General features: G+C 48.8%; 1 pseudogene; it reads left to right on the forward strand.

Moving 5' to 3' along the window:
• Positions 1-10,327: 10,327 nt before the first annotated feature.
• On the forward strand, positions 10,328-11,147 carry LOC123097473 (transcription factor MYC2-like; annotated as a pseudogene).
• Positions 11,148-16,530: the final 5,383 nt, after the last annotated feature.

The raw sequence follows: 16,530 nt of genomic DNA on the forward strand, positions 1-16,530 counted from the left end.
AAGGCCCCCGCCGTCCCCTTCCCCGCGGAGTTCACCCCGCATCCCCCTGCGCCGGCTCGCCGGCAGAGCTAGCGGGTGAACGCGCCCATGCACCTGGAGTGGCACTTGCGCCACCGCGTGCCACTGCCATACCCCGACATGATGCTGCCTCACGACTGGCATCTGGATCTGGAAAGGATCACAGTGCCGGCTGCGCCGCGGTCGGCTAGGGCGCACGCGGAGGAGGTGCATCACCGGCGGGCGCTCCTGACGCCGGAGCAGCGCCGCGACGAGGCATACACCTACGACTCGCCCAACTGGCGCGCTGGTTCGCCTTCGAGCACGAGGAGGCGAGGCGGCGCGGCGTGCACGAGGCCGACCGCAGCGTGCCGCCGCCGCCGTTCATCGTCAAGGAGGAAGACCAGGCGGCCCTTGCGTCCGTCTACCGGGAGAGCGAGGAGGACGAGCGGCGCAGGGCGGAGGCGGCAGAAGAAGAAGCTCGATACTAGGCGGCCATGGCACAGGCCATGGCCCCCTTCGTGGCAGGCGACTGCGTGGTGCCGCCGGTGGCCCCGCCGTCCCCTCCCCGCCGCCTCGCCAAAGCCAAACCGCAGCCGGGGCCGGAGCCGGAGCCCATCGAGCGCTACTCCTGGACGGGAGTAGTGCGCGAGTGGGTGAGGGCGCCGCCGGTCTGGATGCCGACCACGCCGAAGCAAGAGGCGGCGTACCTCGAGCACTGGCGGCAGATCCGGGTGGCCGAGGAGCGCCGCGAGGGCGAGTACCTCGAGATGCTCGAGTGCGACGCCGAGGCCGAGCGGCTCGAGGCCGAGGAGGAGGCGCGCCAGGCCGCGGCGGCCCAGGCGGCGGCACTGCCAGCGCCAGCACAGCCCGCGCCCGACATGGCCGCGCTCTGGAATACGGCGTTCAGCTGGGCTGGTCCGGCGCCGACGCTCATCGACTTCACTGACCCCGAGGACGACGACGAGCAGTGCGCCGGCGCCTAGTTTTTAGTTTGTTTTTATTTTTCTTAAATGCTAATGTGGACGCGTGGACTCCCGCCAGCTTTCGTGGCCGGCTTTAATGTTTAATTAATTTAGTTTTTATGTTAAATATGCGTACATTCAGTTTTTTTATGCCGTCGAAATGGGTCGTGCCAGCGTTGGGCACACACGCCGACCCAAACGCGATGGATCAATTCAATGAAGGCCAGATTTATTCCTAGGAACAGCCTGCATGCCGCATCAATTTCCTAAACTTATGGCCTTATAATTACGGGCGATCGTCTGTCACGGCACAACATCGAATCAGATCCATTTGATTGGATGGCAGACCATCAGATCGTTTTGGGCTTTTAGATTTGACTAAATTGATTAGATAAGAGGATTTTGGTTGTTCTGTGTAAACGTGTTTTGATGGTTGTAAGAAAAATTCTAGTTCACTCTTTTAGATGCGGGAATACGGGTTAAACGGGCAGCTACTTGTAGAAAATCCTCTTTCGGGTGGTCATTCTTTTTTAGGCTCGTTCCTGTGTAGTTCAGTCACGTGAATTTTACACACAAGTGAAGGAACTGTATGTAGTACCCCCGCGAACTTGTTCTAAAAAATTATCCTAAGATGTAGAAGTGTTGATATCAGCCCCGTTTGATAGCTCAGTTTTTTCTTAGTATTACAAGAATACTGTAGTTTTTTAAAATACCATGGTTTAATTTACCGTGAGCTGTTTGGCAACAACAAAAAACTGAATTATTCATACTGTGGTATTGTCAAAACCATGGTATTTTCTCTGCATTAAAAACACCCAGACCTCTTTTTTTAAAACAGAGCACAAAAAAAAACACGACTTTTCATTATCACCTCCTCCCTCACAAGCCGTCGCTGCCGCAGATCGTCGGCCATGGGACAAGCCAAGAGAAGGCAATGGAAACAAAAATGGGGTCCTTCCTACTCTCATTTGCGCTTCTCCTCTTCTCATATACGCTGTGCATCATGTCGGCACCTGGCCACCTCATGCCCAGATTGCTCATACCATGGTCATGCACGCTGCTAGCTGCAACGCTAACTCCCAACGCACTGCTGGATGAGTCTGCACATGCCTTTGTGTGCGATCATAGCCACACCATACATGTGCCGTGTTGCCATGTCGCGGCCTTGCTTGCCGCTGCTTGTTGTGCATGCCTTGCTCCAGAACGGCGTCCCATGCCACAGCGTGTCGCGCTCGCCCCTGCTTGCTTGCTGTGCATGCCTTGCTCCAGAACGTCGCCCCATGCCTCAGCGCGTCGCGCTCGCCGCTGCTTGCTGTGCGTGCCTTGCTCCAGAACGTCGTCCCATGCCTCAGCGCGCTGCGCTCGCCACTGTCGGGCAAGCCGCAGCCAAGCCAGAGCGACGCCGCACACTTCCGTGCCGCACCGCCGTGCTCCTGCTGCAGTTGATGCGTAGCATGCGGCCGGGTTTGTTTATGCATGGCCGTTCAGTTCGCAGCCACTGGTCAGCTAAGACCCTGCATGTTTGCAACTGCTATGAAACGGCTAGCTAGCTAATTTACGTTGTTGTAAACATGCACCAACCAAACACCGTTACAGTATTCCCGATACTACAAAATACTTTGATATGTCAAAATTGTGGTTTTTAGTTCCTGTAGACAAAAATACTGCAGTTTTCAATACTACAGTTTCTGCAGTAATTTGTTGTCAAACACAGAATTGGCGAATTTCATCTGTCGTTTAGTTGGTGTAAGTCTAAATATAAACATTATGGACGTGTTTGGTTCCGGATCAGGTAACGTAATGGGTTTCGGTATGAAGAAGCGCTGCTTCCGAGTGTCTTTTATGGAATACTGGCTTTGTTTGGTTCGTGCGCTTCTGTCCGGTTTTCTAATCACCTTCCACTCGGTTGTTTTCGACTCTGGGAAGGCCCGTATCAGAAAATGCTGCCAGCCAATACATAGTACGCGAACCAAGCATAATCTGCCGTTTTGGAAAGCGTGGGGATCGAAAACCACGGCCAAATCTTCGAAATAAACGCGTCGTATATTGTGTTTGTTATTGCCGTACGTGTCTCCTTGAATGTGTGGCAATCCTGAAACTGTTTTGGCAGGCGGCGACCAGCGGAGCAGGCACTAGAACCCACCGCCGCCCGCGCGGAGTAGCGGCCGGAGGTGGAGGAGGTCGTCGGGCATGCAGAGCAGATTGGACAGTCCGCGCAGATCCACGCGCGGGGCGGGTAGGGCCGGCGCTGGCGTCGGCGCTGCAGCGACGAGCACGGGAGGCATCGCACCGGACCCGGAGCTGCCACCCGTATCGACCGGCGAGCGCTCGAGCGCGATACAAAGCGCCATCTCATACTCGTATTCGGAGCCGCCGTCGAAGTGGTTGTCTGTGCTTGACATGCTCGTCAGCGATAGGGATTGAAATGATTGGGCAAAGGGGGCGTCGGTGAACGGAGTGAAGCGAGCTAGGATTTGCTTCGAAGGGGGATTTCGTGGGGTCTGGGTGGGCCTGCGGTGGGCTGGGCTGATGTGGCGGACGCACCCGGGCCGCCTCATATCTGCCCTATATTTGGGCTGGGGGTGCCGGTCAGCCTAGACGTTTATCCGCGGTTTGGGAGATCCGGTTGGGTTGGCTTTTTGTGACCGTTCAGCCTGCCCAGGTGTTTGAGAGGTCCGACTGTAGATGCTCTAAGGTTGATTAATAGAAGTGGTTATGGGATTTACCAAGTCCGGCTGTAGACGCTCTTACAGCCTTATAATTAGGGATGGTCCTCTGTTGCGACAGAAGATCAAATCGGATCGATTCCATTGGATGGCAGACAATCAGATCATTACACTAGTGCAGAACCGGACTTTAGCGCTGGTTCGTAACGGCCTTTAGTGCCGGTTCGGCAACCGGCACTAAAGAGTGGGGACTAAAGCCAGCCCCCCCCCCCCTTAGTACCGGTTCGTCCCAAACCGACGCTAAAGTGCCACCACGTGGCACGAGCCAGGCCCGGGTGCGTGTAGGGCTTTAGTACTGGTTGGTAACACCAACCGGTACTAAATGTTTGGGTGTTTTTTCCTTTAATTTTGTGTTTTCAATTTATTTTAGTGATTGTTTTACATTATAATGAGTTGTTAAATCATTAGGTGAAAGTACCGCAGATTAGTTTTGACTGGATGCATGCATGCATGTGGATCGATCCTATAGCTAAGTAATCAAGTATATGCCATATCCACATTATACTTGGTCACCTAATTAATTAGGTGATCAAGTATGATATGGATATGGCATATACTTGATCACTTAGCTAGGATCCATCTAGCTGAAACTAATCTGCGGTTTCTTTCATTAAATGATATAATAACTCATCATCATCATCATATTAATATAAAAACTCTTGCATCATATCATCAACATCAGTATACTAGCTAGCTAAAAATCATCACAATTGTCATTATCGCTATTTAATCATCATAGTCATTACCGCTATCTAATCACCACAAAAGCGTTCATATTATAAGCGTTCATAACACCACAAAAGTAAATCACTCTTTGAGATTAAGTTCAGGACGAAGAACACGGACATGAGAGGACAAGTACTAAGAGCATGAACTAGCTAAATCACTCATGCTGCTCTCTCTCAGGTAAAATAGCATAGAACATGTATAGCTCTCCCGATTCATCATACTGGAGCATGCAGATGAACTTGTTTCCTAATCGTAGGCTGCGCTTCTCATTGCTGCTCCCTAGTACTTCTCTGCGACCGTTAACAATTTCCCTCCAATCTTTCACTATTAAGCATTTATCACTTCTAGAAATCCTGAATGCACTCATGTGCAATGTAGGATATCTTGGCCGTAAGCTAACAATTGACATGCGGCCTTTAGTCTCGATCCCCTGAGGCACAACTGTTATCGGGAGTCCCTGTTGAAGAACATCGTATAGTAATTAATTAATATACTTAGCAATGAAAGTTTAGCAAAAAAATTATATATGCAAAAGATGCACTGAGGACAAATAGTAAAAATCTTACCATCATTTCTAAATAAATGTGACCGTAGTTCAATACGATCACTATTGGTCGCACGTTTTGAGTACTAACATTTCTAAGTATAGGAAGAAAATTTGTCTTGACAGTGTGAAGATCCTCAAGCCATGAAACATAATGACTTATCTCCTCGCAGTTTAGTTCAGCTCCGAGACAGTAGTAGGTCCTGTCTACCAAGCGCCGAACATGTTTGCTTAAATGGAAATAAGTTGTCGATAGAAATTAGTTGTCAACTATTTGTGAATAAACAATATCAAAGACATAAATATGGTTGAGAAGAACTCACATAATGGTAGAACTGGAGGCGTTTGCACATCGACCCAGATGTCTCTATTACCTTCAATATCATCTTCCGGACGAATATCAAAGGTTTTAACCATATCAGGCTCAAATGCATAAGCCTTGCATAGTGCTTGCCTAGTTTTGCATTCAAAATAGGTGTACGTGTCTGCATTATATACTTTGACGTTGAAAGTATAACCATGCTCAGTTTTTAGGTAAACTCTCTTTACCTCCGTAGTTTCCATAGCATTGAAATCTATCTTATCCAAGACAAAAATTCTTGCATGGCAGAGGATGCGCTAGTAGAATAATGAAAATTAAAAATTAAAAATTGAAGCAAACGAAGCATATATAAGTCATGCTTAATTATGAACAAAACTTTTCATTGTGACTTACTGTATCGAATTCGAATGTCTCATCCAAATTGATGCTGAATCGCCTATCATCAAGAAGGAAATTTCTGTCGCACAGGCCGCGCTGGTCTTCACAGTATTCGCACATAATGAATTTTTTTTCATCGTCAGACGACATTTCCTATGTTCATATAGGTGAAACATTAAACACTTACTAATTCTATTAATTCAACTAATTCAACTACTTCTATTAATTCAACTAGTTATGTTAATTCAACTAATTCAAATAAACTTGTTCTATTAATTTTCTTACTAAAATAAACTAGTTCTATTAAAATCTCATATACCTAAATTTTAATTAGATCATCAAATCTCATATACCTAAATTTTCTTACTAAAAATAAACTAGTTCTATTAATTCAACTAGTTCAACTAAACATTTACTAAAAATAAACTAGTTACATTAATTCAACTAGTTCAAATAATCTCATGTATTAATTCAACTAGTTCAACTAAGCATTTACTAAAAATAAATTAGTTATATTAATTCAACTACTTCAAATATACTCATATACCTAAATTTTCTTACTAAAAATAAACTAGTTTTATTAATTCAACTAGTTCAATTAAGCATTTACTAAAAATAAACTAGTTATATTAATTCAACTAGTTGAAATAATCTCATATACCTAAATTTTCTTACTACAAATAAACTAGTTCTAATTCATCTAACATTAACATTCTAACATTCTTATCTACGAAATTCATCTAACATTAATCTAAACAATAAAAAACAAAAAATAAGTAAAAATATGTGTGTGTGTGTAGTACTGTGTGTGTATGTGTGTATGTGTGTACGTACATGTGTGTGTAGTGTGTGTGTATGTGTGTGTATATGTGTGGGTGGGTGGGTACGAGCGGGCCGGGGTGCGGCGGCGTACGGGCGGCGAGGGCGACGGGGACGGCGACGACGAGGACGGGTGGCGGGGGCGGCGGGGGCGACGGCGCGGCGGCGGCGGCGATAGATGTCGCGTGAGAAGTGGAGAAGAAGTGGTCAATGAAACTGAGTTTTCCTAAGTGCCATATATATAGGAGGGGCCTTTAGTACCGGTTGGAGCCACCAACCGGTACTAAAGGCCAATTTTGGTCAGGCCAAGCGACGGGAAACGAGGGCCTTTAGTATCGGTTGGTGGCACTAACCGGTATTAAAGGACAACCCATTAGTACCGGTTGGAGCCACCAATCAGTACTAATAGTCGTGCGCTGCCACCCACGGTGCACTATGTTTAGTCCCACCTCGCCGAGCGAAGGGCAGTCGCACTGGTTTATAAACCCAGCCGTGGCTGCTCTTTCGAACTCCTCTATATAGCAGGCTTCTGGGCCTAACTAAGGCGCGCTGCCCTGTGAGCCTGCTGGTTCTTCTGGGCCTGAATTTGCACACCCTAGGTTTGGCAGGCCCGCCGGGCAGTGCCCCAACTATTTTTTATATAGTTTTTTTTCTTTTTTGCATTACTTATTTTCTTCTACTTATTTTTGAGTAATTTTTTATATAGTTTTTCTTTTCTGCTTTATTTTTTTCTTCTATTTTTTCTGTGTAGTATTTTTGCTGTATTTAGTTTCTTTGTGAATATTTTTGCTTTAGTTGCTTCGAATGCTGCATAATGCTTCATTTTGGAGTGATTTTCAATTTCACGGTCATTTAGCTCTCTAAATAAATTGATGACGTCGCTTCGAATGCTGCATAATGTCGGCTCAAAAAAAGTTTGAAGTTCAAATAAGTTTAAAAAAAATGAAGTGCCTGTGTAACAGATGAGTTCTCGTCCGAAACCCTGATACTCCGAAAGAGATTGTCCAGTTTATACACGAAGTGCGTCCAGTTTTTGCCGTGACCCTCTCTACTCTTTCGCACATGTCATGCGGGTGAAATGATGATACCATGCCAAGTTTCAACATTTTCAGAGTTTATTTTGTTGTGATTTACTGTTTCACGGTTATTTAGCTCTGTAAATAAATTGGTAAATGGCTGAAAAATAGCAAATGATGTCAGCACGTGTTGGAAATTGATGATGTTGCTTCGAATGCTGCATAAATACATAAAAAGTACATTGATTAGTACCGTCTTTCAGCCAAAACACGCTACTGCTACAGAGAAATACATAAAAAATACATTGATCATCAATGATCTTTTTGTATAGAATCTAAATTGTCAATAGGAATCTACCCCGATTTAAGAACCGGCGAAGACTCCTATTGCAGCCACAGATCCTACACATAGAGTTCAATGAAGACCAAATACTTGTGATAGTTTGAGAAATAACATATTTAAGGTGGTAAAAATCTTGCTAGAGGAGGGAGGTGGGACTAAAAATAGCCCTGCCACAACCTCTTTACTACCGGTTCGTGCCACGAACCGGTACTAAAGATGCTGGTGCCCGGCCAGCACCTTTAGTACCGGTTCGTGGCACGAACCGGTACTAAAGATTCACATTGAACCGGTACTAAAGATCTCCTCCCGCCTAGCCATTTGAACCAGCACTAATGGACACATTAGTGCCGGCTCAAATGCAAACTGGGACTAATATGTCTCAGATTTGACCTTTTTTCTTCTAGTGTTATGGGCTTTTAGATTTGACTAAATTGACTAGATTCAGAGGATTTTGGTTGTTCTGCGTACATGTGTTTTGATGGTTGTAGAAAAATTATAGTTCGCTTTATTAGATGAGAGAATATGGGTTAAAAGGGCAACTAGTTGTACAAAATCCTCTTTCGAGTGTTCATTCTTTTTTAGGCTCGTTCCTCTGTAGTTCAGTCACGTGAATTTTACTGCCAAGTGAAGGAACTGCATGTAGTACCCCTGCGAACTTGTTTTAAAAAACATCCTGAGAAGTATTAGTGTTGATATCAGTAACATTTTAATTGGCGAAAATGATAGGTTGTTTGGTGGGTGTAAGTCTAGATCTTAACCTTAAATTAGGTTTGTTATTATTGCCGTATGTGTCTCCTTCAATATGTGGCAATCCTGAAACTGTTTTGGCAATCGGCGACCGGGCGGTGAAAAGGATAGCCTTTACACGCAAAAAAACAAAAGAAGAAAGAAAAGGATGTCCCTTTTCTTTATCGCGGAACAGCACAAGCGATGAAGACTTCTCCTGTGCATGGATGTTTGCCATTTCGGGAGAGGAGGCACTGGGGTTAGCTAATGTTCGGATAAGGAGATTGTAGAGTCCAGTTTCCTGTAAACACGGTATCGGTTGTGAGACAATCTTAAAACTTGTCTGGATTATCTAAATGTACTGTGGATACGTTAAACCGAGTTCTAAAAAACTCAAAAAACGATTATTAGCAGTTTTTTTTTATATACCACGTTCTTACGAACGATAAATGGGCGACAGACTCCACACTGAGTCGAACTCCTACCGCGCCGCCGTCACGCTCGTCAGCCGCTTCAGAGCCACAGTCGTTGTTCGATCCTCCAGCTCGGCCTTGTACGTCGTCCCGTGCCGCCTTCTCCGGCACCTCCGCCGACGCCCACAAACTCCCCGAGGCACCAAGAATCTCCTCCCTGCCACCGGCCACTGGAGCGGCAGACAGAGGGAAGGTGAATTCATGAGCTGGCCGGCGGAGATCGAGGGAGAAAAAAAAACTTTGCTATTGAAAATGAGCATTTTCCGAGACATTAAAAATCACTTTTTGGTGTCTCAAGTTTTACATCAAGGACTTTTTCTACCCTATTATATGTTTTTTTTGCGGGTATACCCTATTATAGGTTGTTGTTGTTGAAGATGCTCTAAGTAGTACTACTATCCTAGAAAGGTTTGTACGGTACAAGGCTTGTTAGCTGTGTCTCATGGATCAGTGCATATATACACACCCTTGTTATTAGATTGGACCAGAGAGAAAAGAGGAATAAAGGAAAAAAGTTGTAATGTGCACCCTCGTTTAAGAGCTTTTTTCGCTAACGTGGTCGATTTGTAGGTTTTTTAATACAATATTGAAGCAGACGCTCATACATAAGTACATACACTCACTCCTATAAAGGCACGCACACTCTTCCTTTATGAGCACCTCTGAGAGACTGAGCTGACACATCATTTTAAAATTAATGAAGTCATCACAAACGCCTTTGTAGTCGACGAGAACGTCTCCTCCGCTGAATGCTCATCGCTAAAAAGCCTGGAATAAATGCAGAAATAATGCGAACACCAGTGTGAAATTTAAAACCTGAAATCTGATGTGCTGGGGATACCACTGTCCTCCTAACCATCCAATCACAGGCCGGTTCGCTGATCGAGCCGTAGGTAAATCCAAATAGGTAGGGGGTAGCAAGAGGCATCACACACGCGCTCGCGAGGATTTCCCTTTTATTGCAAGACTTGGGTTGCTATTCCCAAAAAGAAAGAGGCGGCATGTATCGGCTCAGTTTCTTCAAATAAAAAGAAAAATAAAAGGGTGTGACTAGGAGTCGACCGAGATTTAATCAAGTCTCAGTCAAGTGCATAACATATAAAAAAGAAAAAACCCTAAAAACCCCAAACTTAGCTCTTCCCCGCCAAAAAACCCCGCAAACTTGACACCAGTATATTTTTTTTAAGGGTAACTTGGCACCAGTATAAAAAGTACCCAAGCGATGGTATGTAATCATATCTGTGCTTGTCACTCCTAGGCGACAGAGCAGCGATATCGAGGTGCCGTCCATGGACAATCTACTCTCTCCGTCCTCCTGCTTCCTTCCACCCTCGGCGTCCTCCCAATTCTCCACGGTGGGCCAACACGTGGTCGAGTTCGTGCCCCTGCTTCACGAGCAATGGCCGTTCGACGACGGCACGATGTCCCAGAACGAGGACAGGGAGCTGTGGGCGCCTATGGGGAGCACTCTTCCCCGGAGCCCTGAGCTCTCGGAGCTGCCGTCGAGCGTCACGGCAACGCCGCTGTCCAATGGTAAGCGGCGTGGCCGGAAACCCGGGCCCCGCTCCGAGTCTCGCCAAACCGTCAACCACGTGCAGGCCGAGCGGCAGGCCGCGACAAATTGGACCGTCGATTTTGCGACCTCCGCGCTGTCGTCCCCAACGTGTCCCGTATGGACAAGGCATCACTCCTTGCTGACGCTGCCACCTACATCGGAGAGCTACGCACCCGCGTAGCGCACCTCGAGGACGAGGCCAACAAGACATTGGAGAAGGGAGCTGCGGCCGCCGCTTCTCGCGGTGGTACAGCTTCCAAGTTCCTGCAGGTAGATGAAACGGTGGACGTGCGGATGGTGGGACGAGACGGGGCCGCCGTGCGTGTGACCACCACTGCCACCCACGCTCCCGCGCAGCTGATGGGCGCCCTCCGGTCACTGGAGCTGCAGGTGCAGCATGCCTGCGTTAGCCACGTGCAGGGCGTGACCCTGCAAGACGTCCTCGTGGACGTGCCAACCTCGATGCAGGACGCCGACGACCTCCGCTCGGCGCTGCTCCAGGCGCTGCAGGACAGCTAGCCGGCCGGATGATAATAAAACAGATTGAGTGGACGCCTATAACCACGTTCCTGATTTCGTTTCCTGCTGTTATACATACATGAAATATATTGAATATTATCAACGTCGTAGACGATTGTTAGACTTTGTAACGTAGTCCAACTGTATAACCTGTATATTGTGTATCATTATATATACGTGAGATAGGCCACTCCTAAAGGGTTGAGCCAGTTCCCACAAATCCTACGTCTAATATGGTATCAGCCTAAACCTAGGACCTAACCCACCTTCACCACAGTCGCCGCCGCCGCCGTGCCCTAGACCTTCGGGCCGCCGCCGCCGCTGCCATGTCCGCTTCCGCATCTAGCTCCGCCAGCTCCGGGACGATCCCCGCATCGCTGGCTGCTCTCCTAAATCTCCCCGCTCGCGCCGGTGCCTCGTCGACGCAGCACTTCTTCGGCACCACGGCGGTGGGTTCGCTCTTCTCCGCCCCGATCCCGCCGTCTCCTGCACCGACAACCGCGGCGGCCTACTCCGCCACGATGGTGGCGCCATCGGCGTCTACTGCCGCCTCGTCCGCCGCCTCGTCCCCGACACTCGCCCTCATGGCAGCGGCCTCGGGAGGCTCCGACGATCCACGTGTGGGTGGACCACCTGCAATCCCGGCGGTTCCTGTGGTAGCTGCTACCGACGCCGCTGTGATCCCCGGGCCGTTCCACTTCGACAATCTCATCACGATTCGTCTCACGCCGGACAACTATTTGTTTTGGCGTGCCAAGGTTCTACCGCTGCTCCGCAGCCGCTCCCTCCTTGGTTATGTCGATGGATCCCTGCCGTGTCCGCCGCAGGTCATTGACACCGTCCATGGCCCGGCCATCAACCCGACGCACCGTCTGTGGGTACAACAGGACCAAGCGATCCTCTCCGCCATCCAGGGTTCCCTTGGAGACGGGGTCGCTGGCCTTTGCCTCTTTGCTGCCTCCTCCTTGGATGCGTGGACGACTCTGGAATATGCGTTTGCCCAGACCTCCACCGCCCACTCGATGGCTCTTCGCAGCAAGCTTGACGATGTCAAGAAACTGGATTCCTCGGTCACAACATACTTCAACAAACTCAAGGTCTTGGCGGATACACTGACCTCTATCGGTCGACCATTGAGTGATGAGGAGTTCGCTGGCTATGTTATTAAGGGTCTTGATGCAGACTACGACAACCTCGCCGAGGCCGTCCACAATGCCAAGCCGCCACTTCCGCCGCATGAGCTCTTCTCCCGGCTGCTCTTCACCGAGCAACGCATTGAAGCTCGCCGCGCCACCGACACCATTGCCGACCAGCCCGCGGCGTTCTGGGCCTCGCGAGGCCAGCGCCCCCCTGCGTCCATGCCGCCTGCCCGCGTCACCACCCCGACAGCGCCACCCTCGGGCGGAGGCCCGGTACGCTGTCAACTATGTGGACGTGAGAGGCATGTTGCCTCCAAGTGCCACAAGAGGTTTTAGCGGAGCTTCCTGGGCATTGGTAATGATGGCAAAGGTAATGAGCGACAGTTTGCCATGGCGGATTTTGGCCCTCCTGATGCTCATGTTGCCGCCCAGAGCAAGGATACACGCGTCGACCCTGGCTATACACCATCATATCCGATTGATCCTGCATGGTATATGGACACTGGCGCCACGAATCATATGACGAACGAGCTCACCAAGCTGTCCACCTCTCAGCCATACTACGGTCACGACAAGGTTCACACCGCCAATGGTGTAGGTATGCCCATCTCTCACGTTGGTCAAGCATCTCTCTTAACTAGTCATCCATCTAGGCAGCTTCATCTTCGTAATATTTTACGGGTCCCCTCGGTGACTCTTAATCTATTATCTGTTCCCAAACTCACTCTTGATAACAATGTCCTATGTGAATTTCACCCGTTTGATCTTTTTGTTAAGGACCGAGCCACCTGGGAAATTCTGCTTAGTGGTCGTCTCAGCCATGGCTTATACCGCTTGGAGGATCCATCCGCCCCGCGCGTCTTCAGTGGTGTTCGTGTGTCGCCGTCCCAGTGGCACTCTCGCCTTGGTCACCCTGCCACTCCCATAGTTCGTCATATACTTCACCGTCATGAGCTGCCTATTGAGTCTAGTAATAAGGAGATGCCCGTGTGTTGCCTGTCAACAAGGCAAAAGTCATCAGTTACCATTTGTTTCCTCTACTCGTCAAGTAACGAGTCCTCTTGAACTTGTGTTCTCTGATGTGTGGGGTCCCGCTCAAACTTCTGTGAGTGGCCACAACTATTATGTTAGCTTTATTGATGCCTATAGTCGCTTTACCTGGCTTTATCTTCTTAAGCGCAAATCTGATGTGTTTGATATATTCATTCAGTTTCAAGTGCATGTAGAACGTCTTCTCAAGCATAAGATTATTCATGTTCAGTCTGATTGGGGGGGGGGGCGAATATCGCAACCTCAATTCTTTCTTTAATAAGCTTGGGATCTCTCATCGTTTACCATGTCCTCATACACATCAGCAGAACGTCGCGGTTGAGCGCAAGCATCGACATATAGTTGAGACCGGCCTCACACTCCTGGCTCATGCGTCCGTCCCTTTTCGTTTTTGGAGTGATGCTTTCGCTACAAATGTTTTCTTATTAACCGGCTACCTACGCGTGTCATTAATATGAAAACTCCTATTGAGCTCCTTTTACATGAAATTCCTGATTATACCTTCTTTAAGGTGTTCGGGTGCGCTTGTTGGCCCCATCTTCGTCCATATAATTTTAGAAAGCTTGAATTTTGGTCTAAGAAATGTGTGTTTCTAGGTTATAGCTCTCTCCATAAAGGCTATAAGTGCCTCCATGTGCCAACAAATCGTGTCTATATATCTCGTGATGTTGTCTTTGATGAGAACGTCTTTCCTTTTTCCTCCATGCCGCACCAACCTGCCACACCACCATCTATGCATTCATCTCCTCTTATGCTTGGCCAATTTGAAGATGTTGCATATTCGCCTGTGTTGTTACCTAACCATGGTGCAGGTATTGGACGTGGTGCTCGCTTGGAACTTCTTCCGGATACAACTCCCGTCGCGCATGTTGATCGATCAGTGCACGTGCATGCACACGTCATCGACCCCGCCTCTGGCGCCGTGCCTGTCCATGCAACTGGACCGGTGCTGGCCTCCGACATCGGGCCAGTGTCATCCAAGGCGCCGTCCCCGCCAGTCGGGTCGCGGCCCACGACGGATGAAGCGCGGCCCGCCACACCGACGCCCTCTCTGGGGCGGCTCCAGCGGTCTCCGCCTCCGTCCAAGCCTGCACGTGAGGCCTCGCCTCCGTCGTCACCCGCCAGTCCATCCCTGCCGCCCCCTTCGCCTGGGTCGGCCGGGCCTACTGACGACTCGCCCGAGTCTTCGCCTGGGCTCCCGTCGCCCGATCTCCCGCCATCCTCCACTGTGTTGGCACCGCCGGCTCCTGTTCTCGTTGCACCGCAACGCCCGCATACACTTAGCCGCAGTGGTATTGTCCAACCCAAGCAGCGTCATGATGGTACGGTTACATATCTGGCTGCCTGTCTTGCTCATTCTGTTGCAGATCCCATTGATGAACCACGTCACTATGAGGTTGCTATGAGTATCCCTCACTAGCGAGCAGCTATGGAGCAAGAGTACCATGCTCTTCTACATAATGAGACATGGACATTGGTTCCTCCTCCGCCTCCTGTCAACATCATTGATTCGAAGTGGGTTTTCAAAGTCAAGAGACATGCAGACGGGTCTATTGATCGCTACAAGGCGCGTCTTGTGGCTAGAGGATTCAAACAGCGACAGGGTCTGGACTACGAGGACACATTCAGCCCGGTGGTTAAGCCTACTACCATCCGGCTTCTTTTATCTCTTGCGGTCTCTCGTGGTTGGTCTCTCCGACAGCTCGATGTGCAGAATGCTTTTCTCCATGGGTTGCTTGAAGAGGAGGTTTACATGAGGCAGTCGCCAGGATTTGTTGATCCAGATCAGCCTCATCATCTCTGTCGTTTGACGAAGGCGCTCTATGGACTGAAACAGGCACCTCGTGCTTGGCATGCTCGTCTCGCTTCGGCTCTTCGTACTCATGGATTCGTTCCGTCGACAGCCGACAGCTCGCTATTCTTATTTCAGCGCCCCAGTCTGACTGTGTATTTGCTTGTGTACGTGGATGATATTATTCTGGTCAGTTCTTCTGCGACGGCTGTTGATGCTCTTGTGACTGCTCTTGGCAGAGATTTTGCGGTTAAAGACTTGGGACAGTTACACTTCTTTCTGGGCATTGGGGTTGCACATCAGTCTCGTGGCAGCTTGGCTCTCACTCAGAAAAAGTACTCTTTTGATCTCTTGCGCCGTGCTGGTATGCTCAAGTGTAAGCCATCATCCACGCCCATGTCCTCTACGGATAAGCTCTCGGCCACTGCTGGTTCTCCTCTTTCTTCGACGGATGCTACAGAGTATCGGAGTATTGTTGGTGGTTTGCAGTATCTGACTATCACTTGTCCTGATCTTTCTTTTGCGGTCAACAGGGTATGTCAGTATCTTCATGCTCCTACAGATGCACACTGGTCTGCTGTGAAGCGCATTCTTCGTTATGTGCGTCTCACGGTCTCCTATGGTCTTCACTTGCGACCCAGTTCCTCTACTGTTCTCTCTGCATTCTCAGATGCTGATTGGGCTGGGTGTCCAGATGACAGGCGATCCACGGGGGGACATGCTGTATTTCTGGGTCCTAATTTGGTCGCCTGGAGTGCACGCAAGCAGGCCACTGTTTCTCGCAGCAGCGCTGAGGCTGAGTACAAAGCAGTTGCCAATGCGACTGCTGAGCTTATCTGGATTGAGTCTCTGCTTTGAGAACTGGGAATCTCCCAGTCACATCCTCCAGTTCTTTGGTGTGACAACATCGGTGCTACGTTTCTTTCGACAAACCCGGTGTTCCATGCACGAACCAAGCACATTGAGATTGACTATCATTTTGTGAGGGAACGTGTTGCACAGAAGCTACTACAGATCAAGTTTATCTCCTCAAAGGATCAACTTGCCGACATCTTCACCAAGCCTCTACCTTCTCCCATGTTTGAGGTCTATAGGCGCAATCTCAACCTCCTAGATGCATCAGGAGTGAGTTGAGATTGAGGGAGGGTGTTAGACTTTGTAACGTAGTCCAACTGTGTAACCTGTATATTGTGTATCATTATATATACATGAGATAGGCCACCCATAGAGGGTTGAGCCAGTTCCCACAAATCCTACGTCTAATAACGGTGTAGTCACAGAATGCGGATACGTTGCCCCATCCACCACAGTATTGGTATTACTTGTGTTCTTCTACTCCTACTCATGACGTGATTCAAATACTTGAGAAGTGATTCTCCATGCTTTGTCAAATATACATGTTTTCGTTCCAAACGTCTCCCAAAATGAAACTTTTCA

This window comes from Triticum aestivum, chromosome 1B (genome assembly GCF_018294505.1).
Source record: "Triticum aestivum cultivar Chinese Spring chromosome 1B, IWGSC CS RefSeq v2.1, whole genome shotgun sequence".
NCBI classification, from domain to species: domain Eukaryota; kingdom Viridiplantae; phylum Streptophyta; class Magnoliopsida; order Poales; family Poaceae; genus Triticum; species Triticum aestivum.